The sequence below is a fragment of the Bombina bombina genome, chromosome 2, assembly GCF_027579735.1.
Source record: "Bombina bombina isolate aBomBom1 chromosome 2, aBomBom1.pri, whole genome shotgun sequence".
In the NCBI taxonomy this organism is placed as follows: domain Eukaryota; kingdom Metazoa; phylum Chordata; class Amphibia; order Anura; family Bombinatoridae; genus Bombina; species Bombina bombina.
Genome location: NC_069500.1, coordinates 560,330,778 through 560,357,773, shown reverse-complemented (window position 1 = coordinate 560,357,773; position 26,996 = coordinate 560,330,778). Strand labels below are relative to the sequence as shown.

At 41.2% G+C, this 26,996-nt stretch overlaps 1 protein-coding gene across 1 annotated transcript in view; it reads left to right on the top strand.

Moving 5' to 3' along the window:
- Nucleotides 1–26,996, top strand: part of AOPEP (aminopeptidase O (putative)) — a 1,396,509-nt gene that overhangs the window by 184,360 nt on the left and 1,185,153 nt on the right. The gene's annotated exons all lie outside the window — the stretch shown is intronic.

Genomic DNA, 26,996 nt, shown 5'->3' with positions numbered 1-26,996 from the left:
CTCCTCCGTGGAAGTTACCTTTTCGCAGGGTTCTGCTGACAAAGGTTTCTTTGTTCATCAATGTCTACATTCTCTGAGGCTGACTGTGTGGAGATTGAACGCTTAGTCCTACCCAAGATAGGGTTTTCTGAGAGAGTTATTTTTACTCTCATTCAAGCTCGTAAGCTGGTTGCCTGTCGCATCTAACATAAGGTGTGAGGACCTACTTATTCTGTTCTCCAGGATGAACTGGAGAAGGGACAGTTTTCGGCCCTGTCTGTGTTACTGCACAAAACTTCCAGATGTGCAGGCATTTGTTAAGGCTCTGCTGGGATCATACCTGTGTTTAGATCTAAGGCTCCTCCTTGGAGTTTAAATCTTGTCCTTAAGGTTTTACAACGGGTTCCGTTGGAGCCTCTGCATGAAGTGGACATTAAATTGTTGTCTTGGAAGGTTCCTTTTCTACTGGCTTTTGCTTCTGCGCGCAGAGTTTCTGTGATTGCTGACTTGCAATGCATCCCGCCTTATCTGGCTTTTATGCCGATAAGGCTGTTCTACGAACCAAGTTAGGTTTCTTCCTAAGGTTGTGTCAATTCGCAACATTAATCAAGAGATTGTGGTTCCTTTCTTATGTCCTAAACCTCCTTCGTCGAAGGAACGTTTACAATTTATTCTGGATGTAGTTTGTGCCTTGAAGTTCTATCTTCGGGCCACAAAGGAATTTAGTCAAACCTCTTTCTCTGTTTGTTCTTTTTCCGGAGAGCGTAGGGGTCGGAGGGCCTTTTCGACTTCCTTATCTCTTTGTCTGAGGAGTGTCATCCGTTTAGCATAGAAACGGCGGGACATAAGCCTCCTCTAAAGATCACAGCTCATTCTACAAGAGCAGTGGTTTCCTCTTGGGCCTTCAAAAATGAGGCCTCTATGGATCAGATTTGTAAGGCAGCTATCTGGTTCTCCTTACATTCTTTTTCCAAAATATTTTACAAGTTTGATGTTTTTGCTTCTGATGAAGCAGCCTTCGGGAGAAAGGTTTGCAGGCTGTGGTGCCCTCAGATTTGGGTCCGCCTCTCTTTTTTCCCTCCCGTTAGCATTCCGTGTACTCTAGAGCTTGGGTATATGTTTCCCACAAGTAAGGAATGCAGCTGTGGACTCTTCCCATAGTAAGATGGAAAACATAAATTATGCTTACCTGATAATTTAATTTCCATCTGTATGGGAAGAGTCCACAGCTCCCACCCGTGTTCTCCGATGGGCGGCCCTAAATTTGAATTTCATTCTTCTGGCACCTTTTTCACCCTGATATTTCTCCTACTGTTCTTTGTTCCCTCTGCAGAATGATTGGGGTTATGAGGAAGTGGGGGAGGTATTTAAGCCTTTGGCTGTGGTGTCTTTGCCTCCTCCTGGTGGCCAGGTTCAGTATTTCCCACAAGTAAGGAATGCAACTATGGACTCTTTCCATACAGATGGAAATGAAATTATCAGGTAAGCATAATTTATGTTTTGTTACGATTTTTGATGCACCTTAACAATAAAAAAATTTCCGGCACATTTTTTTTTTTTGAATGGTTCAATTATTTATTTTGTATAATTTTAAAATTAAAATTTTCATAGTGCACTTTTGTAATGTCCGCACCTTATGAAAATGCAGTATACTCCCCTTATTGAGGGTTGTATATGTTCCAGTTTGCCAGGTCACTCAAATCTGTGACAATTGTATACCTAAGATATTGATTACATACCAGCCGCAACCATCCACTTTCCAAAGGGAATTTGCCCTGTACTTGTCACTTGGAAATTAAGCCTGAAGCCAAAAATAACATCTACAAAATAGTGACAGTTTATTTAGCGCCTGTCCCCAAACTAAGTAAGAGACTGGGGTTTAACTCAGTCTCCTGAGGTAATTGTGCCAAATAATTCTTGTGCTGATAACCTAAAGGTTCAGATTTGATAATATCCTCTCTGCAGGTGTTCTTTACAAGGACCTTTAGGCATCTGTACACCACAGCACATTCTTATGTGATCTATAGTGTACTCAATTTATTATAATCTGTGCAATGATATATTGTACTGGCCATAATGACATATGTTTCTTTCATGTAATTGGCAAGAGTCCATGAGCTAGTGACATATGGGATATACAATCCTACCAGGAGGGGCAAAGTTTCCCAAACCTCAAAATGCCTATAAATACACCCCTCACCACACCCACAATTCAGTTTTACAAACTTTGCCTCCCATGGAGGTGGTGAAGTAAGTTTGTGCTAAGATTTCTACGTTGATATGCGCTTCTCAGCATTGTTGAAGCCCGATTCCTCTCAGAGTACAGCGGGTCTATTTCATAGGTTCTCTGTTATCGGTCATAGAGATTCATCTCCTACCTCCCTTTTCAGATCGACGATATACTCTCAATTTACCATTACCTCTACTAATAACTCTTTTAGTACTGGTTTGGCTATGCTATATGTGGATGGGTGTCTTTTGGTAAGTATGTTTTTTATTACTTAAGACACCTCAGCTATGGTTTGGCACTTTATGCATTTATGTAAAGTTCTAAATATATGTATTGTACTTATATTTGCCATGAGTCAGGTTCATGTATTTCCTTCTGCAGACTGTCAGTTTCATATTTGGGGAATATAAACATTTTAAGAAATGTATTTCTTACCTAGGGTTTAGTCTTTTTTTCAATTGACTACTTCTTACTATTGCGGGTATTAGGCCCGCGGGTGCATCAAATGCTAAACTTTATTGCGTCATTCTTGGCGCGAAAATATTTTTGGCGCGAAAAAATACGTTTATGATGCAACTTCGTCATATCCGGCGTCATACGTGACGCCAAGACCTTTCACACGGCGGCGTCATTAGTGACGCGAGTGTGTAATTTCTGGTTATTTTTGGCGCCAAAACTTTTTCATTATTTCAATAACCCCTTGATGTTTGCCTCTTGCTTTTTTCTCTTTCAGAGGCCTATGCTTTTGCATTTTTCCCATTCCTGAAACTGTCATATAAGGAAATAGATAATTTTGCTTTATATGTTGTTTTTTCTCTTACATTGTGCAAGATGTCCCAATCTGATCCTGTCTCAGAAGTTTCTGCTGGAACATTGCTGCCAAACATCGGTTCTACCTAAGCTAAGTGCATTTGTTGTAAAATTGTAGAAATTATTTCACCGAATGTCATTTGTAATAGTTGTAATGATAAACTTTTACATGCAGATAGTGTATCCATCAGTAATAGTACATTGCAAGTTGCAGTTCCTTCAACTTCTAATGTGCATGATATACCTGTAAATTTTAAATAATTTGTTTCTGATTCTATTCTGAAGGCTTTGTCTGCATTTCCACCTTCTAATAAACGTAAAAGGTCTTTTAAAATTTCTCATTTAGCTGATGAAATTTCAAATGACCAACAACATAATAATTTATCCTCTTCTGATGAGGATCTATCTGAGACAGAAGATCCTTCCTCAGACATTGACACTGACAAATCTACTTATTTATTTAAAATAGAGTATATGCGTTCTTTATTAAAAGAAGTGTTAATTACTTTCGATATTGAAGTAACCAGTCCTATTGACGTTCAGTCTAATAAACGTTTAAATGCTGTTTTTAAACCTCCTGTGGTTTCTCCAGGGTTTTTTGCTATTCCTGAGGCTATTTCTGATATGATTTCTAGGGAATGGAATAAGCCAGGTACTTCTTTTATTCCTTCTTCAAGGTTTAAAAAATGGTATCCTTTACCAGCAAAATCTATATAGTTTTGGGGAAAAATCCCCAAAGTTGATGGGGCTATTTCTACTCTTGCTAAACGTACCAGTATTCCTATGGAAGATAGTATTTCCTTTAAGGATCCTTTAGATAGGAAGCTTGAATCTTATCTAAGGAAGGCCTATTTATATTCAGGTCATCTTCTCAGACCTGCTATTTCTTTGGCTGATGTTGCGGCTGCATCAACTTTCTGGTTGGAGAATTTAGCGCAACAAGAATTGGATTCTGACATATCTAGCATTATTCGCTTACTGCAACATGCTAATCATTTTATTTGTGATGACATTTTTTTTTTAATTTTTTTTTAAAAAATTTTTTATTGAGGATTTTGCAAATGACAAAAATACATAGTACATGCTTCCAAGACAAATTGGATATAGACAAAACAAACAGGCTTAGTGCGGACACATGTATCACAGTAATGCTTATACCTATCTATCCTCATTTTATATATATTTATATAATTTGAGTCCCAAATATAATTTAGTTGGATCACTCTTGGATCTCATATGTGATAAGCAAAAGAAGTTGGGGATTCTCTGAGATATTAAAACCTAACTGCATTCTTTGGAACATAAATACACCATGAATATAACTATTTTAGGAAAAAGTGATTTAGTCCGGATAAACAGTAGACAAATAAAATTTCTGCTCCTATTAAACATAAATGTGGTAAGTGAAATTGGAGTCACATAACTATAGGGGGAGTTTGCTATAGGGAAGAGAGCTCTCCGCTTGTTCCAGAAAATTGGATAGTAGGGGCATCCCATTAGCATTACGGTCTCAATTAACCCTTTAATTTTGAATGCTTCAAAGTTAGTGCCTTCCCTGACAGTTGTTGTTTTAATAGTGATTGAGCCCAGGCATTCAGTAAACATATATAGTTTCTGCTCCCAATAAACATCGATGTGGTAAGTGAAGCCGGAGTCACATATCTGTAAGGGGAGTTTGCTATAGGAGAGGGTATTCTCAGCTAGATCATACAGATTGGATAATAGGGACATCCCATTGTCATTACGATCTCAATTAGCCCATTAGTTTTAATATTTTAAAATTATAAAATTAGTTCCCTGCATGTTAATTGTTATTTTATTTGATTCTCTGTGAGGATCTGGGTTGGCCTCCTGAGATATATCACCCCCACGGCCACTAGCCGCGTGGAGTCAGCACCCAGGTAATGACATAAGTAAAATGCTATCCCCACCTCGATATCCTATACAGGCCATCGCGAGAGAGATCGGCCCCCACAATTAGCCCAACCTTATTGTCACATAGCAACACACTACTTCATAAATCTACGTGGATTTTAAAAATTATAAAACATAAAGATGAACTCTTATTCTAACTGTAAGCTAACAGTAAACAAAACTATACTTCAACAGTATCTTATTAAGCCCCACAAATTATTCATGTATGAAGGAGAGTCCAGATATTTGTGGAGGAGCTGGGCATTATTGTGATTCCAGCAAGTCACTAAAGTTATTAGCCCTTGCCCTCCCTATCAGCCGTCCATGTAACAGGATGCATCAGATCTATGCCTGGGCTGGAAGGGAGGACTGTCTGGTGATGTATAGTAAAAGTCCCAACCGTCACAAAAAACGATCTCAAGAGGGGGTCATCCACCCCCCCTGATGATATTCATAGGACGTTCTAGCCCGTTTCAACAGTAATCCAAATGACAGACTTAAATGCTGAGGCTTCTTATCCTGGTCATGTGTTGTAGCGGTGAGAGGTAAAGGCAGTCCCGGATTTGTGTGAAACTCAGCAGGTTTTAAATGCAGCCTATGTGGTGCGGTGTCTAACAGAACTATGCTCTCTAAAGGAGCCGTGATGCTGGTGAGTGTGAGATTTTGCTGTGTCTGTGGGGTTGTCGATATAGAGTTCTGTGCCGCAGAGGAGAAGTCCAACGCTCCCTCCTCTATGAAGCACCTCATCATGTCTGGCAGTGTGCCAATGTAATGCGCTTCTGCGGGCAACAAATCAGCACTGTCAATATGCGATGTCCCGACCAGTATCTGCAGGGACCAAGCTGTCGCATTGCCTGTATGAACTGACCTGTATGTATCCGAAGCCGTGAGGGTTTGCTTAGGCTTATGTGTGGCCTGCGATGTAGAGAGGATTGTCGCCATATCCGGGCTGCAATGTAGCTTTGTCCTCAAATGTTCCTCCCGTTCTCTACCAGTCTCGCTCTCCACAGCCAAGCGGTTCATCATGTAGTCATACGGTGCCCTCTCAATTAGCCGTGTCAGAAGGGATTCAAGCTGTGCAGGTAAAGCAACAAGAGGTGTTGAGCTGTACTCTTCTGCCTTATCCACCATACTGACGAGTTGTTGTTTCTCCGTCCCCAAGGATCTTGTAGCACAAACGTGGTATTGAGCAGTAAGTTTATAGTCCGGAAGGTGATATAATTTGAAGAGACCCAGTAAGTCTGTTAAGTCAGACGGCACCGGTAACCCGGCTCTTCCCGGGGGGGATGCGGATGCCTAAGTATAGGAGGCCGCCGCCTTAGGCCTTGTTGTTCCGTTCTGTGCCCCCGATGTCATATAAACAGCCAGGGGATGATATATAGGGCCACAGTTACCAGTACTGTGGAGAGGTTGTATTTTATAGTCTTACTTTAGCTGTTATTTAATGATAATCGGCGGATTATCAAGGATTCTACCAGAGCTAGCAGAAAATGCGTCCAGTCCTGAACGCTGCACGGACACACCCCCTGTGATGACATTTTTTATATCAAAATTGATGTTAGATCCATGTCTTTAGCTGTATTAGCTAGAAGAGCTTTGTAGCTTAAATCTTGGAATGCTGATATGACATCTAAATCTAGATTACTATCTCTTTCTTTCCAAGGTAATAATTTATTTGGTTCTCAGTTGGATTCTATTATTTCAACTATCACTGGAGGAAAAGGAGTTTTTCTGCCTCAGGATAAAAAACCTAAGGGTAAATCTAAGACTTCTAACCGTTTTCGTTCCTTTCGTCAGAATAAGGAACAAAAACTCAATCCTCCTCCCAAGGAATCTGCTTCCAATTGGAAGCCTTCCTCAAATTGGAATAAATCCAAGCCATTTAGGAAACCAAAGTCAGCCCCTAAGTCCGCATGAAGGTGCGGCCCTCATTCCAGCTCAGCTGGTAGGGGGCAGATTAAGGTTTTTCAAGGATTTTTGGATAAAATTTGTCCAAAATCATTGGATTCAGAGCATTGTCTCTCAAGGGTATCGAATAGGATTCAAAGTAAGAAGATTTTTTCTCTCACGTATCCCTGTAAATCCAGTAAAAGCTCAGGCTTTTCTGAAGTGTGTTTCAGACCTGGAGTCTTCAGGGGTAATAATGCCAGTTCCTCCTCAGGAACAAGGTTTGGGGTTTTATTCAAACCTATTCATTGTACCAAAGAAAGAAAATTTATTCAGACCAGTTCTGGATCTGAAAATTTTGAATCGTTATGTAAGAGTACCAACTTTCAAGATGGTGACTATAAGGACTATTCTGCCTTTTGTTCAGCAAGGACATTATATGTCCACAATAGACTTGCAGGATGCATACCTTCATATTCCGATTCATCCAGAACACTATTAGTTTCTGAGATTCTCTTTTCTAGACAAGCATTACCAATTTGTTGCTCTTCCATTTGGCCTAGCAACAGCTCCAAATGCTGTTCTCTGATTACTATCGGTAATCAGAGAACAGGGTATTGCAGTGTTTCCTTATTTGGACGATATCTTGGTACTAGCTCAGTCTTTACGTACTGCAGAATCTCACACGAATCAACTTGTGTTGTTTCTTCGGAAACATGGTTGGAGGATCAATTTACCAAAAAGTTTCTTGATTCCTCAGACAAGGGTCAACTTTTTAGGCTTCCAGATAGTTTCAGTGTCCATGACTCTAACAGACAAGAGACGTTTAAAATTGGTCGCAGCATGCCGGCACCTTCAGTCTCAGTCATTCCCTTCAGTGGCTATGTCTATGGAAGTTTTAGGTCTCATGACTGCAGCATCGGACGCGATCCCCTTTGCTCGTTTTCACATGAGACCTCTACAGCTTTGCATGCTGAATCAATGGTGCAGGGATTATACAAAGATATCACAATTAATATCCTTGAATCCCAATGTACGACACTCTCTGACGTGGATAGATCACCATCGTTTGGTTCAAGGGGCTTCTTTTGTTCGGCCAACCTGGACTGTGATCTCAACAGATGCAAGTCTTTCAGGTTGGGGAGCTTTTTGGGGATCTCTGACAGCACAAGGGGTTTGGATATCTCAAGAGGTGAGATTACCAATAAATATTTTAGAACTCCGTGCAATTCTCAGAGCTCTTCAGTTCTAGCCTCTGCTAAAGAGAGAACCGTTCATTTGTTTTCAGACAGACAATATCACAACTGTGGCTTATGTCAATCATCAGGGTGGGACTCACAGTCCCCAAGCTATGAAAGAAGTATCTCGGATACTTGCTTGGGCGGAATCCAGCTCCTGTCTAATCTCTGCGGTGCATATCCCAGGTGTAGACAATTGGGAGGCGGATTATCTCAGCCGCCAGACTTTACATCCAGGGGAGTAGTCTCTCCATCCAGACGTGTATTCTCAGATTGTTCAGATGTGGGGTCTTCCAGAGATAGATCTCATGGCCTCTCATCTAAACAAGAAACTTCCCAGATACCTGTCCAGGTCCAGGGATGTTCAGGTGGAAGCAGTGGATGCGCTGACACTTCCTTGGTGTTATCATCCTGCTTACATCTTCCCGCCTCTAGTTCTCCTTCCAAGAGTGATCTCCAAAATCATCATGGAATAGTCTTTTGTGTTGCTGGTGGCTCCAGCATGGCCACACAGGTTTTGGTATGCAGATCTGGTTCGGATATCCAGTTGCCCGCCTTGGCCACTTCCGTTACGGCCGGACCTACTATCTCAAGGTCCGTTTTTCCATCAGGATCTCAAAGCATTAAATTTGAAGGTATGGAAATTGAACGCTTAGTTCTAAGTCATAAAGGTTTCTCTGACTCAGTGATTAATACTATGTTACAAGCTCGTAAATCTGTCTCTAGAAAGATTTATTATAGAGTTTGGAAGACTTACATTTCATGGTGTTCTTCTCATACATTCTCCTGGCATTCTTTTAGAATTCCTAGAATTTTACAGTTCCTTCAGGATGGTTTGGATAAGGGTTTGTCTGCAAGTTTCTTGAAAGGACAAATCTCCGCTCTTTCTGTTTTATTTCACAGAAAGATTGCTATACTTCCTGATATACACTGTTTTGTACAGGCTTTAATTCGTATTAAGCCTGTCATTAAGTCAATTTCTCCTCCTTGGAGTCTTAATTTGGTTCTGAAGGCTTTACAGGCTCCTCCATTTGAACCTATGCATTCTTTAGACATTAAACTACTTTCTTGGAAAGTGTTGTTTCTTTTGGCCATCTCTTCTGCTAGAAGAGTTTCTGAGTTATCTGCTCTTTCTTTTGAGTCTCCTTTTCTGATTTTTCATCAGGATAAGGCAGTTTTGCGGACTTCTTTTCAATTTTTACCTAAGGTTGTGAATTCTAACAACATTAGTAGAGAAATTGTTGTCCCTTCCTTATGTCCTAATCCTAAGAATTCTTTGGAGAGATCCTTACATTCTTTGGATGTGGTAAGAGCTTTGAAATATTATGTGGAAGCTACTAAAGATTTCAGGAAGACTTCCAGTCTATTTGTTTTATTGTCTGGTCCTAGGAAAGTTCAGAAAGCTTCTGCTATTTCCTTGGCTTCTTGGTTGAAACTTTTGATTCATCAAGCTTATTTAGTCAGGTCAGGCCCCGCCTCAGAGAATTACAGCTCATTCTACTAGATCTGTCTCCACTTCGTGGGCTTTTAAGAATGAGGCTTCAGTTGATCAGATTTGCAAAGCGGCAACTTGGTCCTCTTTGCATACATTAACTAAACTCTACCGTTTTGATGTATTTGCTTCTTCAGAAGCAGTTTTTAGTAGAAAAGTTCTTCAGGCAGCTGTTTCAGTTTGATTCTTCTGCTTTTGATTTAAGTTTTTTTCTTTCAAAAATGTAAATTAACTTATTTTTTTTGGGTTGTGGATTAATTTTTTCAGCAGAATATGGATGTTTTTATTTTTATTCCCTCAGTCTCTAGTGACTCTTGAGTGAAAGACTCCACATCTTGGGTATTGAGATCCCATATGTCACTAGCTCATGGACTCTTGCCAATTACATGAAAGAAAACATAATTTATGTAAGAACTTACCTGATAAATTAATTTATTTCATATTGGCAAGAGTCCATGAGGCCCACCCTTTTTATGGTGGTTTTGATTTTTTGTATAAAGCACAATTATTTCCAAATTCCTTTGTTGATGCTTTTTACTCCTTTCTTTATCACCCCACTACTTGGCTATTCGTTAAACTGAATTATGGGTGTGGTGAGGGGTGTATTTATAGGCATTTTGAGGTTTGGGAAACTTTGCCCCTCCTGGTAGGATTGTATATCCCATACGTCACTAGCTCATGGACTCTTGCCAATATGAAAGAAATGAATTTATCAGGTAAGTTCTTACATAAATTATGTTTTCTCCTCTCTTCTTTTTTTTTTTGGTTTTAAAGTTGTGGGTTGTGGATTATTTTTTCAGCAGAAAATGGCTGTTTTTATTTTATCCCTCCCTCTCTAGTGACTCTTAAATGGAGTTCCACATCTTGGGTATTGATATCCCATATGTCACGTCACTAGCTCATGAACTCTTGCCACTTACATGAAAGAAAACATAATTTATGTAAGAACTTACCTGATAAATTCATTTCTTTCATATTGGCAAGAGTCCATGAGGCCCACCCTTTTTATGGTGGTTTTGATTTTTTGTATAAAGCACAATTATTTCCAAATTTCCTTTGTTGATGCTTTCTACTCCTTTCTTTATCACCCCACTGCTTGGCTATTCGTTAAACTGAATTGTGGGTGTGGTGAGGGGTGTATTTATAGGCATTTTGAGGTTTGGGAAACTTTGCCCCTCCTGGTAGGATTGTATATCCCATATGTCACTAGCTCATGGACTCTTGCCAATATGAAAGAAATGAATTTATCAGGTAAGTTCTTACATAAATTATGTTTTTTTGTTTTTTTTTAATGTTAGTGTACATTTTATATATATATACCTTTCATGCATTGTACGTTCCATTTTTAATTCCAAACACAGTCCTGCTGGATTTATCTGTATTTTAATATAACAGTGGATATCCTTTAGAGATAAGATCTATTGGTATCTCTTTTATACCTATGTTATGTGTAATTTATATGCACAAAGGTTCTTTCATGCAGACACTAAGCATTGGTTATGAATATTTTCACTTTCAGTAGAGATCATTTAGAGATAAGATCTATTGGTATCTCTTTTATACCATTGTATGAGTGATTTCTATGTATGCACATACATTTATCATACAGACACTGAGCATTAATTATGAATATTTTAATTTACTATGCACATTGTACATTTACTTTGTGAATATACGCAGTCTCGGCTTATTCTGGACATGGATTTACAAGTATTTAATGTGTACCTGTTGGTCTATATGTGCTGCTTCTTTAATCAGCAAGGCCACACAACAATCTAAATATACTGTATGTGCAACTGCTTAAATAGGTACATATATACTACATCTCATGCTTATGTCATGTACAGATTTATTAAACTTTGTGTAAACTTGTGTATAAGTTTCTTCATTTTGGAATCTATCCAGAAAATAGTTTGGATATCTAGACTGATTCTCTTTGTCTTTCAAGAGATCAATTGTTTTTCTTTTCTTTGAAGCAGAGTCCTCCTTATTGGCCAACGGCCCCATCTAAATGTTGCAAATTATTCTATAAAGATGGCAACCTTTATAAAAGGATTTGGAGGATAGGGAAATAATCCCAGTACCTGTGTCTCAGGGTCAAGAGTTTTTTTCCCCAATCTGTTCATTGCCCAAAGGGATTTACTGTCCTGTCCTGGATTTAACATCCCTAAACATATTGGTCAAGATTCCCACTTGTATTTAGGGAACATTCTTCATAGTTTATCACTTAATCGAAAGGGTTAGTTTATGGCTATTTTATACCTCAAGGATTCTTATCTGCACATCCCTATACACAGGGATTACTTTCAGTTCCTGTGGTGTGTATATCTGCAAAACTCTGCCAGTTTTCCCACTCTGTGTTGGATTCATTCTTACCGGCGATCAGAATCAGGAAATTTCAGTTGCTCCTTATTTTTATGATATATTAGTGCAAGCTTATTTCCTGTCAAAAGCTATTGCTCTTTTCCTTCTTAATACAGGGAGAGTCCACAGCTGCATTCCTTACTTGTGGGAAATGCTGAACCTGGCCACCAGGAGAAGGCAAAGACACCCCAGCCAAAGGCTTAAATACTTCCCCCACTTTCTTCATCCCCCAGTCATTCTTTGCCTTTTGTCACAGGAGGTTGGCAGAGAAGTGTCAGAAGATTTCGGAGTAGTTCCTTATGGAGGGTAGTACCCTTCGAGATAGGACTGAAGTTTTAAGTAGTCTTGTCAGCCTCTCAGTGAGAGCATTGATGAAAGTTAGAGTCTGGAGATGTAGGGAGAGTTTTTCTGTGAAACCATCCAGACTCATATCAACAGCTCCTAAGCAATTAGCGTTGACGAGTTTCGCTGCCTGCTTTTCTTCACTCAAGTCCATGTCAGAAGTGCTGCTACTATCTGTCAAACTTGATGGACCGTGTTTCTGTTCCACAGCATAGATTCCGGTAAGATTGTTTCAATTTTTGTTTGCGCTCCAGCAGGTCTACTCTTTCACCTATTTCAGAGATTGCCTTCTTCAGCTCATCCGAGCTACGTTGGATCTCCTGGGTAATGGAGCGAGTAGCCAGCAGCTTCTTGAGTGTGGACTCTGTGATGAAGTGTTGTGACGTAGCAACAGAGTGTGAGCTAGACAGGGATTCCTCATCCTGGGAGTCTGGTTCGCTCAACTCTCTGCTAGGTTCCAGAGCCGACTCCTTGGCCGCCTGCGAGAAATGGTCAAAAACTGTTTTTTTGGATTTAGAATTGGACTTGAGGAGCTTCCTAGCTGAATGAGGCATTGTATATAGTGCTCAGGCACCCGTGGAGGAGGCTAGCAGCAGGAGTCTATGCAACCAAGAGATATACACACCACTGTATAGGGAATAAGCAGGTTAATTGCACAAATGCATTGAAATTTCTAGTTCTATACAAATACATTTAGAGCAAGGCTGGACAATGTGTCACAATAAAAGCTACATCACAATGTTAACCGATTACCATGCCTTACAGGTACCACACAAGGTAAAAGAACTTGGTGAGTAAGCTGATACGAGACTAGCAGAGATGGACGGCTAAGGATACTATGATCCTAAACTCTATCAGTGCACAAAGCTTGTCACTCGGCAAGGGCCAAAGGGTCCCCTCTCGACTCGGGGAACAGGGGATACGACCTAAAGGAAGGGGAAAGGGGAAGTGGAAGTGACCAACCCAGACTGGCTGGGTCGGAAAAGGAGAGTCTTGAGGGGGTCACACTTATTACTGTACACCAAAGGGAATTACAATTTTGAGCACGACAAAATAAGGTACATGAGAACCAGCTTATTGCAATGTTATGTCAACCCAGTAGGACTGTAGAAAAAAAAAGGTGTTAGACCCAAAGACAACAGAGCTGACGCAGCAGCTATAGTCAGATATAACATATATAGGTGCAGCACCGGTTGGTTAATAGGAAGTCCAGAACTCCTTGTGGAGGCTGCTACCAGTAACGCTGTGGGGGGACACAGTCTAATTTGACCCAATACAGTTGGGAATTATAAGCAGTCACTCCTGATTATGTTACAAAAGAGGGCTCATGTATGATAAGCCCTAGGAGGCTTGATGTGGATAGAGGAAGTCTGCTGTGTCAGTGAAAGTCAATACCCCCAATTCTATGGAAGTTCACATGCTGTGAGGGTGACTAGGTGGGAAAGGTGGGTGATAGTCCCAGTATGGTCTTCAGGGAAAATCTGGTCCTCCAGGAGCGCCCCCCTGCTTGCTGATGGTATAGGTTGGGGGTATCCCAGTGCTTAGATGTAGCTGAGGAGGGAGGGTTAGGCCCAGGTGAATAGGTCACTGTGGGATAGAGGTAAGACAATAAAGGTGTGTAAGTGTGGGTCTATGCCTGGTAGTAACTGTGGAAATCAGCTTATGAGTGGAGATAAAAAGGGAAAATAAAAAGGGTAGCCAGAGGCATTGGTCTCACCCAGTTGGACTCCGTAATCAGCCTCCACAGTACTGCGGGATTTGTTGTAAGTATGACCAGTGCAGACTGCACCGGAGCCGCTCAGGCAGCAGTAGGCACCTTTAAGTCCCTCAGTTTCCACTCCGACACCACCTTGGGTGGCTGTAAGGCAGGTAGCAATTTGGTAATTGGAAGAATGGAGGATCCTCTGTCTACACGCAGGCACCCTGTTGTCACCTAACCAAGTCTCCCTCCTCCCCGAGAGGCCCCAAAATGGCCATGGTTCGTGCCAAAAGAGCCGGTAGCTGGTGGAATGTCCCCCTCCAACAGGTAGTACTCCCTGGGCTTCTAGGTCAGCCTCCAAAGTCAGCTGCTGTTCCTCCGGAACTCCTTGTGGGGTAATGCGGCCCCTCCTATCTCCAGTAAGGGCCAGTACTGAGGAAATCCCTCAGGGTGGAACAAGGCCTCAGCAGACTCACCAGGCTCGCGTTCAACTTCTCTCCTGCCGGGGGTAGTGTGGTTGCGCAGGTGGGCCTAATCTTCAACTCTGGAGTGGATCCCTGACCCTCTGGACCCTGGAGGACGCTACTTCTCTAGCGTGAGCAATTCGGCTCACGCTCTTGTGATAGTCTGGCTCAGTGTCTTCAGATGGAGGAGCCGATAAATGCCAGGTATCTTGCTTAATAGTGTCGATCAAACTTCTTAGGTGAAGGAGTGGGCTACAGGTAAACTATAAGCCTCCCTTTAGAAGTGATTTGGCTGGTTTAGGGCACTTTTGTGTGGTTTAGAACCCAGAGCTCTGCAAGCGTGCTCCTGCTCACCACAGCAGTTAGCTCTGCCCCCCGGGTCCTAAATTTGATGTCAATCATTATTAAGGACTAGTGGGACAGGATTAGATTCCTCTTCCCCATCGTCTGCCTTTTAAGGATCCCGGTTCCGGACTCTCTATGAGGGTGGATTTTATTTTTCCCATCCCTACTTGGTTAACGCTATTGTTACACTTGCCACACGGAATACTAGCCTTATGAGGATAGTTCATCGTTCATTGAACCGCCGTATAAAAGGATGGAAACTCTGTTAAAGAGGGTGTTTCAACCTAGGGGATATTTTCTTTTACTGGCGGCGCTTGTCGCCGCAGTTGCTGGAGCGGCAACCTTTTGGTGCATCTCCTTCTCTAAATTGTTCGAGGTGGAGGGTTCCCTCAACATTTTTCAGGAAAGAATTACGGCCTTCTGGGTTACTAATCCTTTTATCTCTGCTGTTATTACACAGATTAATTAGACTAAGACTTCAGGTTTTCTGTTCAGGCTTACAGATATAACTTCTAAGTCTAGTCTCTTTCCCTCTCCTTTAAGGGAAAGAGTTTGTTTGACTATCTCCACAGTGTTAGACACCAGGGTGCCTTCATACCATAAGATAAGGAGAACAAATCTAAGGGACAAAGTTCATATTTTCGTTCCTTTAGTTCTGATAAAAGCCCAGCGTCAGGGGCCTCTGCTAAGCCAGAGCAAACTAAGAGTTCTTGGAAGCCGGCTTAGTCCTGGAATAGATCCAAGCAGAGCAAGAAGCCCACCGAGACTAAGCCCCGGTCCTCTTTTGGATCGTGTAGGGGGCAGACTGTCACTCTTTCAGAGGCTTGGTTCAGGGACATGCAGGATCCTTGGGTCCTGGAGGTCATAGCTCAGGCTTATAAGAAAGGTTCAGATCTCATCCATCCAGGGGCAGATTCATCCTCTCAACCTGTCTTCAAGACTAGGAAAGAGGGAAGCCTTTCTGGGGAGCGTAAGGGATCTGTCCTCCTTTGGAGTCATTGTTCCAGTACTTATCGCAGAGAGAGGTTCGAGATACTATTCAAACATTTTCGTGGTCCCAATGAAGGAGGGAATTTTCTGTCCAGTTCTGGACCTGAAGTGCTTAAAGAAATTTCTACATGTCCCCTTGTCACGATGGGGACAATAAGGTCCATCCTTCCCTTATTTCAGGAAGGGCAGTTTATGACCACTATAGATCTGAAGTAGGTATTCCTTCACCTTCCAATTCACAGGAAACACAGTTCCTCAGGTTTGCGTTTCTGGACCAGCACTTCCAGTTCATTGCACTTCCATTGGGTCCAGCTACTGCTCCAAGTATTTGTACGAAGGTTCTAGGGGCTCTTCTAGCAGTCGCCAGAACCCGGGGTGTAGCAGTAGCTCCCTACTTGGACGATATTCTGGTACAAACACCATTGTTTTGTCTGGCGGAGGACCATTCAGAATCTCTCCTCTGTCTTTTTCGATCCCACGGAGGGAAGATAAATAGAGGAAAGAGTTCTCTTATTCTAAGCACCAGGGTGGAATTCCTGGGCACGATAATAGACTCCATAGACATGAGAATATTTCTAACAGACAAGAGAAGTTGCAAGCTAACTTCAACATGTCTTGCCCTCCAGACTTCCTTAAGGCCATTTGTGGCTCAGTGTATGGAGGTGATTGGTCTCATGGTGTCCAGCATGGACATCCGTTCTCTTTACCAGGTTCCACCTCAGGCGATAGTGCATGCTGAGGCAGTGGAACGGTCATCATTTGGATGTGTCTCAACAGATTTCTCTGGACAACCGGTCGAGAGAATCGCTCTCTTGGTGGCTCTGTCCAGATCACCTGTCCCAAGGGACATCCTTTTTAAGACCATCCTGGGTGACTGACTACGGACGCAAGTCTGTCAGGATGGGGAGCTGTTTAGGGTGCCAAGAAGGTGCAGGGTCTGTGGACGCAGGAGGAGAGCTCCTTCCCATTTTATATTATAGCCCTTTGGGCAATCTTCAATGCTCTGAAGGCTTGGCCCCTACTGGGTTCGTCCCAATTTATCTTATTCCAATCAGACAATATAACCTTGGTGGCTTACATCACCCATCAGGGGGGAACGAGAAGCTCCCTAGCAATGACGGAAGTATCTTGGATTCTGGAGTGGGTGGAGACACACAACTGTTCGCTGTCAGCAATCCACATTCCGGGTGTGGACATCTGGGAAGCGGGTTTTCTCGGCAGAAATCCTTTCATCCGGGGGAATGGTCTCTCCTTCCTGAAGTGTTTGTGGGGATATGCAACAGGTGGGGAACGCCGGAGATGGATTACATGGCGTCCCGTCTCAATACCAAGATACCCAGATATGGGTCCAGGTCCAGGGATCCTCAGGCGGAGCTAATAGATGCATTAGCAGTGCCTTGGAGGTTCAATCTAATTTCTCTTTTCCTGCCATTTCCACTATTTTCTCGAGTGGTGGCTCGAATCATCAGGAGCAGGCGTCAGTGATACTGATTGCTCGATTGTGGCCGCAAAGGATATGGTTTGTGGATCTAGTGGGGATGTCATTATCTCCTCCTTGGAGGTTACCTTGTTGCAAGGATCTGCTGGAACAAGGCCCCTTTCTTCATCAAGATCTAGATTCTCTGAGGCTAACTGCATGGAGATTGGATGCTTAGTCTTAGCCAAGAGAGGGTTTTATGAGAGTGTTATTGATACTCTCTTTCAAGCTTGTAAGCCGGTTACTCGTCTCATCTATCATAAGGTGTGGAGGACCTACTTATTCTTGTGTGAAGAGCGGGGTTTGTCCTTGCACAAAATAAAGGTTGCCAGGATTCTTTCTTTTCTCCAGGATGGACTGGAGAAGGGCCTCTCAGCTAGTTCCTTAAAGGGACAGATTTCAGCCCTGTCTGTTTTACTGCACAAGAGGCTCGCTGAGCTTCCGGATTTACAGTCTTTTGTTAAGGTTCTGACTAGGATCAGGCCGGTGTTGAGATCTAATTCTCCTTGGAGTTTAAATCTTGTTCTTAAAGTTTACAACGGGCTCCGTTTGAGCCTATTTATGAGGTTGACATTAAGTTGTTGTCTTGGAAGGTTCTTTTTCTTGGAAGGTTCTTTTTCTACTAGCTATTGCTTCTGCACGCAGAGTGTCTGAGATTGTTGCCTTGCAATCTGACCCTCCTTATCTGGTGTTCCATGCTGATAAGGCTGTTCTACGAACTAAGTTAGGATTTCTTCCTAAGGTTGTGTCAATTCGCAACATCAATCAAGAAATTGTGGTTCCTTCCTTATGTCCTAATCCTTCTTCATCGAAGGAACGTTTACTGCATAATCTGGATGTGGTTCGTGCCTTAAAGTTCTATCTTCAGACTATGAAGGAATTTAGACAAACTTCTTCTTTGTTTGTTATCTATTCTGGGAAGTGTAGGGGTCAGAGGGCCTCTTCTACTTCCTTATCTTTTTAGTTAAGGAGTATCATCCGCTTAGCATATGAGTCAGCGGGTCTTAAGCCTCCTCAGAGAATTACGTCTCATTCTATGAGAGCAGTGGCTTCCTCTTGGGCCTTCAAAATTAGACCTCTATGGATCAGATTTGTAAGGCTGGTCCTCCTTACATACTTTTTCAAAATTTTACATGTTTGATGTTTTTTGCTTCTGCTGAAGCAGCCTTCGGGAGAAAGGTTTTGCAGACTGTGGTGCCCTCAGATTAGGGGCCGCCTCTCCCTTTTACCCTCCCGTTAGCATTCAGTGTCCTCTGGAGCTTGGGTATAATTTCCCACAAGTAAGGAATGCAGCTGTGGACTCTACCTGTATTAAGAAGGAAAACATAAATTATGCTTACCAGATAATTCACAGCTCCCGCCGTGTTCTCCTATGGGCGGCCCTAAATTTTATATTATTCTTCTGGCACCTTTTTCACCCTGATATTTCTCCTACTGTTTCTTGTTCCCTCGGCAGAATGACTGGGGGATGAGGGAAGTGGGCGAGGTATTTAAGCCTTTGGCTGTGGTGTCTTTGCCTCCTCCTGGTGGCCAGGTTCAGTATTTCCCACAAGTAAGGAATGCAGCTGTGGACTCTCCCTGTACAGAAGGAAAGGAAATTATCTTGTAAGCATAATTTGTTATTCACAAGCTTCTGTCTTCTTTTAAGACAATGGTTGGAGTATCTATGTACCTAAAGCTCCTTATATTGTGCTATAAGGGTAACATTTACAGGAGTCATAATAGAGTCAATCCTTATGCATCTAGTTTCCTGCCGGAACTTCGAAATATAAAGATTCAGAGGGTGTGTCTCTTCCTACAATGAGCTACATTCCATTGGTAGCTCAGTGCATGGAGGCGGTGGGTCTTATGGTAACTACATCAGACGCAGTTACTTTTGTCCCATTTTTCCTCGAGACCCCTTTAATGGCTGTGCTAGTTCGGTGGTCAAAGAATTATCTACATTTGGCACACAAATTGCTTTGGATTTCTCGGTCAGTCAATCTTTTTCTTCAGGACAGAAAGCCTGTCTTTGCCCCTTGGGACATCCTTCCTTCGTCTTTCATGGTATATTGTGCAGACGGACGCCAGTCTCTCAGGCCGGGGGGGCAGTCTGGGTTTCTCAAAGAGTTCAATGAGTTTGGTATCCTCTAGAGGCAAAGTTTCTGACCAACATTCTGGAACTTCGAGCAATCTTTGGGCTCTTCAGGGCTGGCCCCTATTGAAGGAGGAATAGTTTATCGTTTCCAGTCGGACAACATCTCGCAGTGGCCTACATAAATCATCAAGGGGGATAACCGCAGTCCACTGACCATACAGGAGGTGTCTAAAACTCTGTCTTGGGCAGAGAGGAATCACTTCTCCCTATTGGCAATTCACATAACAGGTGTGAACAACTGGGAGGTGGAGCATCTCAGAAGTCATTCGGTCAATTACAGAGAGTGGTCTCTCCATTAGGACGTTTTCGATGGCTCCTTGATCAAAATGGGATTACAAAACATAGATCTGATGGCCTCTCACTTAAATCTCATGCTTTCAAGCTATTGTGCAAGATCAAAAGATTCAAAGGCTCATATAATAGTCGTCTTTGTATGTCCATGGGACTTTCATCTTTGTTTGTAAGAAAGCTACTATAATGGCAATGGCAACTTGATTCATAAAAAGTGATTCAAGGCTTTCTTGTAGACAAGACGGCTCTTTCTACGAGAGCACTTGGAACATTGTGGGGGTTTTTTTAAAAAAAGGGGGAACTTTGGTGCAGATTTTCAAAGTTGTAACTTGTCTTCTCTGCTTCTTTTTTTCAGAGCTTATCCCTTTGAGGTTTTGCTTTTTCGCAAGCAGCTTTTGGAAGGAAAGTCCTTCAGGCTGCAGTGTCGGCTAAATAAGAACTGCCAGAAAAATTGTCCCACCCTGTCCATACCATAGACCATCTGCTTGGGTATTAATCCCATATGTTATGGAGGACTGTGGACCATCATCATTGTACGAAAGAAAACCAAATTTATACTTACCGTATAAATTATTTTCTTCGGAATAATGATGGTCCACAGGACCCGTCCGTTTCAAATTTTAAGCGACAGTTCTAATGACACCTCTACTGACCCTGCTTTGTCTTTTCTACATATATTCTTCCCATTCTCTACTCGGCTATACATTAAACTAAGAGAGAGGGATTTTAAGCTCCAATATGGGTTCCCATATGTTATGGAGGACCGTGGACCATCATCATTCCTAAAGAAAATAATTTATCAGGTAAGCATACATTTTGTTTTAAATCACTAGAAGTAAGACTCAATTTAAATAATGGTTTTCTACATAAATGTTTAATTTTTATAATAACTTTTATTTTTCCATTTATATTAAAAAATTACTGATGTAGTTATATACCATTAGAAATAGGTAGATAGATCATTGAAGTTAATTAAATTATTGGGAGGTGAACTATCTCCAGTTTAATAGGTTCATATTGGTCTAACTTTTTAGCATTACTCTATTGGAAGGAGATATAATGATTATTTTAATACTAACAATTTAAATAGCTTTATTTAACTAAAACAATATTATATTTAAAGAGACAGTCAAGTCCAAAATAAACTTTCATGATTTAAATAGTGCATGCCATTTTAAGCAACTTTCCTATTTACTCTTATCACGAATTTTGCTTTGTTCTCTTGGTATTTTTAGTTGAAAACTAAACCTAGGTAGGTTCATATGCTAATTTCTTAGACCTTGAAGCCCGCCTCTTATATGAAAGCATGTTGACAGTTTTTCACCACTAGAGGGTGTTAGTTCATGTGTGTCATATAGATAACATTGAGCTTGTGCACGTGAAGTTACCTAGGTGTAAGCACTGATTGGCTAAAATGCAAGTCTGTCAAAAGAACTGAAGAACTGCAGAGGCTTAGATACAAGGTAATCACAGAGGTAAAAAGTGTATTATTATAACTGTGTTGGTTATGCAAAACTGGGGAATGGGTAATAAAGGGATTATCTATCTTTTTAAACAACAAAAATTCTGGTGTTTGACTGTCCCTTTAATTTTAAATGCTTGTCCCTTCCCCCTCACATGTAGGTCCTTGTGCAGATGTTTTCCATTCTAAATAATCAGTTGATACTGTGCACAAAGGTTTGGAGAGGAGCAATGGCATTACAGGGACAGTGAAAATTAAAGTTTAATGATTCTGAGAGAACATGCAATGTCAAACAACTTTCCAGTTTATTCCTCTTATTTAATTTGCCCTGTTCTCTTGGTATTCATTATTGAAAAGCATACATAGGCAGGATCAGGAGCAATACACTACTGTGAGCTAGCTGCTTGTCATTGGCTTACCCAGTGTGTTCATCTAGCTCCCAATAGATCTTTCCTCTCCTTTAACAAAGGGTACAAAGAAAATTAAAGGGACACTAAACCCACATTTTTTCTATCATGATTCAGATTCAATTTTAAGCAACTTTCTAGTTTACTTCTATTATCAATTTTTCTTCGTTCTCTTGCTATCGTTATTTGAAAAAGAAGGCATCTAAGCTAAGGAGCCAGACAATTTATGGTTCAGACCCAGACCCTGGATTGCACTTGTTTATTGGTTCTGTCCAATCAGTAAGGACAACCCAGGTTGTTCACCAAAAATGGGCTGGCATCTAAACTTACATTCTTGCTTTTCAAATAAAGATACCAAGAGAATGAAGACAATTTGAAAATAGGAGTAAATTAGAAAGTTGCTTAACCCCTTAATGACCGGACCATTTTCAATTTTCTTACCCTTAATGACAATGGCTATTTTTACATTTCTGCAGTGTTTGTGTTTAGCTGTAATTTCCCTCTTACTCATTTACTGTACCCACACATATTATATACCGTTTTTCTCACCATTAAATGGACTTTCTAAAGATACCATTATTTTCATCATGTCTTATAATTTACTAAAAAAAAAAAAAAAAAAATATGAGGAAAAAATGGAAAAAAACACACTTTTTCTAACTTTGACCCCCAAAATCTGTTACACATCTACAATCACCAAAAAACACCCATGCTAAATAGTTTCTAAATTTTGTCCTGAGTTTAGAAATACCCAATGTTTACACGTTCTTTGCTTTTTTTGCAAGTTATGGGGCAATAAATACAAGTAGCACTTAGCTATTTCCAAACCACTTTTTTTCAAAATTAGCGCTAGTTACATTGGAACCCTGATATCTGTCAGGAATACCTGAATATCCCTTGACATTTATATATTTTGTTTTAGAAAACATCCCAAAGTATTGATCTAGGCCCATTTTGGTATATTTCATGCCACCATTTCACCGCCAAATGCGATCAAAAAAAAAAAAAGTTCACTTTTTCACAAAATTTGTCACAAACTTTAGGTTTCCCACTGAAATTATTTACAAACAGCTTCTGCAATTATGGCACAAATGGTTGTAAATGCTTCTCTGGGATCCCCTTTTTTCAGAAATAGCAGACTTATATGGCTTTGGGGTTGCTTTTTGGTAATTAGAAGGCCGCTAAATGCCGCTGCGCACTACACGTGTTTTAAGCCCAGGAGTGAAGGGGTTAATTAGGGAGCTTGTAGGGTTAATTTTAGCTTTAGTGTAGTGTAGTAGACAACCCCAAGTATTGATCTAGGCCCATTTTGGTATATTTTATGCCACCATTTCACCGCCAAATGCGAGCAAATAAAAAAAAAAAACTTAACATTTTTCACAATTTTAGGTTTCTCACTGAAATTATTTACAAACAGCTTGTGCAATTATGGCAGAAATTGTTGTAAAAGCTTCTCTGGGATCCCCTTTGTTCAGAAATAGCAGACTTATATGGCTTTGGCGTTGCTTTTTGGTAATTAGAAGGCCGCTAAATGCTGCTGCGCACCACACGTTAATTATGCCCAGCAGTGAAGGGGTTAAATTAGGTAGCTTGTAGGGAGCTTGCAGGGTTAATTTTAGAGATCAGCCTCCCACCTGACACATCCCACCCCCTGATCCCTCCCAAACAGCTCTCTACCCTTCCCACCCCACAATTGTTCCCGCCATCTTAAGTACTGGCAGAAAGTCTGCCAGTACTAAATAAAAGAGGTTTTTTTTTTTTAAATAAAAATAATAAAGTATTTTAGCTGTGATGGACCCCTGCCTTAGCCCCAACCTCCCTGATCCCCCCTCCAGCTCTCTAACCCTCTCCCCTACCTAATTACCGCCATCTTGGGTACTGGCAGCTGTCTGCCAGTACCCAGTTTGGCCCCAAAAACCCCCCAAAAAGTATTTTTATTTTATTTTTTACTTAAAAAACTATTTCTGTAGTGTAGCAGCCCCCCACAATACCCCCACCCCCACCCCCTCCCAGATCCTTTTATATTTTTTAAAAAAAAATTCCCTTTTTTTTCCCCTTTCTGCCCTCATTCATTGGTGTCAGTGTGGCTAATGGGTGCACGTGCGCGCACGTGCACGCACGCCCCGTGCACACGCACATGCACGCTCACGTGCACACTCGCGCATCGTGCACGCGCATCGTGTACGCGCACGCGCATCGTGCACCCGGCGGACACTGGCACTATCGCTACCGGTGCAGAGAGGGCCACAGAGTGGCTCTCTCTGCATCGGAGGCTTGTAAAGTGGTATTGCAGGATGCCTCCATATCGAGGCATCACTGCAATACCCTCAGTGCTGCTGGAAGCATTTGTGATCGCTTCCAGCACTCTGTTTGACAACTGACGTACCAGGTACGTCCATTGTCATTAACTGCTTGTTAATGCATGACGTACCTGGTACGTCAGTTGTCATTAACCCCTTAACGACCAAGGACGTACGCCACACGTCCTCAAAAAAAATACAGTTAATGACCGAGGACGTGTGGCGTACGTCCTTGGTCTGGAAAGCAGCTGGAAGCGATCCTGCTCGCTTCCAGCTGCTTTCCGGTTATTGCAGTGATGCCTCGATATGGAGGCATCCTGCAATAACCCCCCTTGGCCATCCGATGCAGAGAGAGCCACTCCGTGGCCCTCTCTGCACCGGACATCGGTGGCCGGTATCGTTGGCGGGTGGGAGCTTACTTGGGAGGCGGGAGGCGCGTGCACGGGCGGGAGCGGGTGGGAACCGCTACACTACAGAAAAAAAAAAGTTCAAAGTAAAAAAAAAAAAAATACATTTTCATCATTATAAATTTAATCTAAGGGATCTGGAAGGGGTTGGGGGTTGGTCTTGGTGGGGGGGAAAGCTACACTACAGAAAAGGGATTTTTTTTTAAGAAAAGCCACATTTTGTACAAAACTGGGTACTGGCAGACAGCTGCCAGTACCCAAGATGGCGCCCATTAAGGCAGAGGGGAAGGGTTAGAGAGCTGTTTGGTGGGGGATCAGTGAGGTTGGGGTCTAAGGGGGGATCCTACACATTAGCATATGTAAATATGCTTCTTTTTTTTTAAAAAAAAAGGGCCAAATACCTTTTATTTTAGTACTGGCAGAGTTTCTGCCAGTACTTAAGATGGCGGGGACAATTGTGGGGTGGGGGAGGGAAGAGAGCTGTTTGGGAGGGATCAGGGGGTCTGATGTTTCAGGTGGGAGGCTGAGCTCTACACTAAAGATAAAATTAACCCTGCAAGCTCCCTACAAGCTACATAATTAACCCCTTCACTGCTAGCCATAATACACGTGTGATGCGCAGCAGCATTTAGAGGCCTTCTAATTACCAAAAAGCAATGCCAAAGCCATATATGTCTGCTATTTCTGAACAAAGGGGATCCCAGAGAAGCATTTACAACCATTTGTGCCATAATTGCACAAGCTGTTTGTAAAGAATTTCAGTGAGAAACCTAAAATTGAGACAAATTTAACGTTTTTTTTAATTTGATCGCATTTGGCGGTGAAATGGTGGCATGAAATATACCAAAATTGGCCTAGATCAATACTTGGGGTTGTCTACTACACTACACTAAAGCTAAAACTACCCCAAAAAGCTCCCTACATGCTCCCTAATTAACCCCTTCACTGCTGGGCATAATACACGTGTGGTGCGCAGTGGCATTTAGCTGCCTTCTAATTACCAAAAAGCAACGCCAAAGTCATATATGTCTGCTATTTCTGAACAAAGGGGATCCCAGAGAAGAATTTACAACCATTTATGCCATAATTGCACAAGCTGTTTGTAAATAATTTCAGTGAGAAACCAAAAGTTTGTGAAAAAATTTCTGAAAAGTGAACGATTTTTTGTATTTGATTGCATTTGGCGGTGAAATGGTGGCATGAAATATACCAAAATGGGCCTAGATCAATGCTTTGGGATGTCTACTAAAAAAAAATATATACATGTCAATGGATATTCAGAGATTCCTGAAAGATATCAGTGTTCTAATGTAACTAGCGCTAATTTTGAAAAGAAATGGTTTGGAAATAGCAAAGTGCTACTTGTATTTATGGCCCTATAGTTTACAAAAAAAGCAAAGAACATGTAAACATTGGGTATTTCTAAAATCAGGACAAAATTTAGAAACTATTTAGCATGGGTGTTTTTTGGTGGTTGTAGATATGTAACAGATTTTGGGGGTCAAAGTTAGAAAAAGTGTGTTTTTTTCCATTTTTTCCTCATATTTTATAATTTTTTTTTATAGTAAATTATAAGATATGATGAAAATAATGGTATCTTTAGAAAGTCCATTTAATGGCGAGACAAACGGTATATAATATGTGTGGGTACAGTAAATGAGTAAGAGGAAAATTACAGCTAAACGCAAACATCTCAAAAATGTAAAAATAGCCTTGGTCCCAAACGGACAGAAAATGGAAAAGTGCTGTGGTCATTAAGGGGTTAAGGGGTTAAAGGGACACTGAACCCAAATTTTTTCTTTTGTGATTCAGATAGAGCATGCAATTTTAAGCAACTTTCTAATTTACTCCTATTATCAATTTTTCTTCGTTTTCTTGCTATCTTTATTTGAAAAAGAAGGCATCTATGCTTTTTTTATTCAGAACTCTGGACAACACTTTTTTATTGGTGGATGAATTTATCCACCGATCAGCAAGGACAACCCAGGTTGTTCACCAAAAATGAGCCGGCATCTAAACTTACATTCTTGCATTTCAAATAAAGATACAAAGAGAATGAAGAAAATTTGATAATAGGAGTAAGTTAGAAAGTTGCTTAAAATTTCATGCTCTATCTGATTCAAGAAATATTTTTTTTGTTTCAGTGTCCCTTTAAAATTGCATGCTCTATCTGAATCATGAAAGAAAAAAATTGGGTTCAGTGTCCCTTTAAAGGGACATTATACACACATTTTTTCTTTGCATAAATGTCTTGTAGATGATCTATTTATATAGCCCATAAAGTTTTTAAAAAAAATAAATGTATAGTTTTGCTTATTTTGAAATAACATTGCTCTGATTTTCAGACTCCTAACCAAGCCCCAAAGTTTTATGTGAATACCGTCATATACCTACTCCAGCTTGCTCCTGTTTGTGTAAAGGGTCTTTTCATATGCAAACGAAGGGGGAGGGGGGAAGTGTCTTATTTGCCACTTGCAGTGGGCTTTCCAGCTACCTTTTCAACAGAGCTAAACTGACAGCTTCTAAGTAAGTTTTTAAACAGTTTTATACTGGATTTTTATATCAGTATCTGTGCATCTTATTCTTTATAGTAGTGTCTATTACATGCAGTTATATGAAAATGAGTGTATACTGTCCCTTTAAGCAAATTTGATAAAAGAAGTAAGGTCTATTTCTCAACTCTTTTACTAAAAGTAGTCACCAATCAGCAAGAGTTACCCAGGGTGCTGAACCAAAAAGGGGCCAGCTACTTAGATTAGAT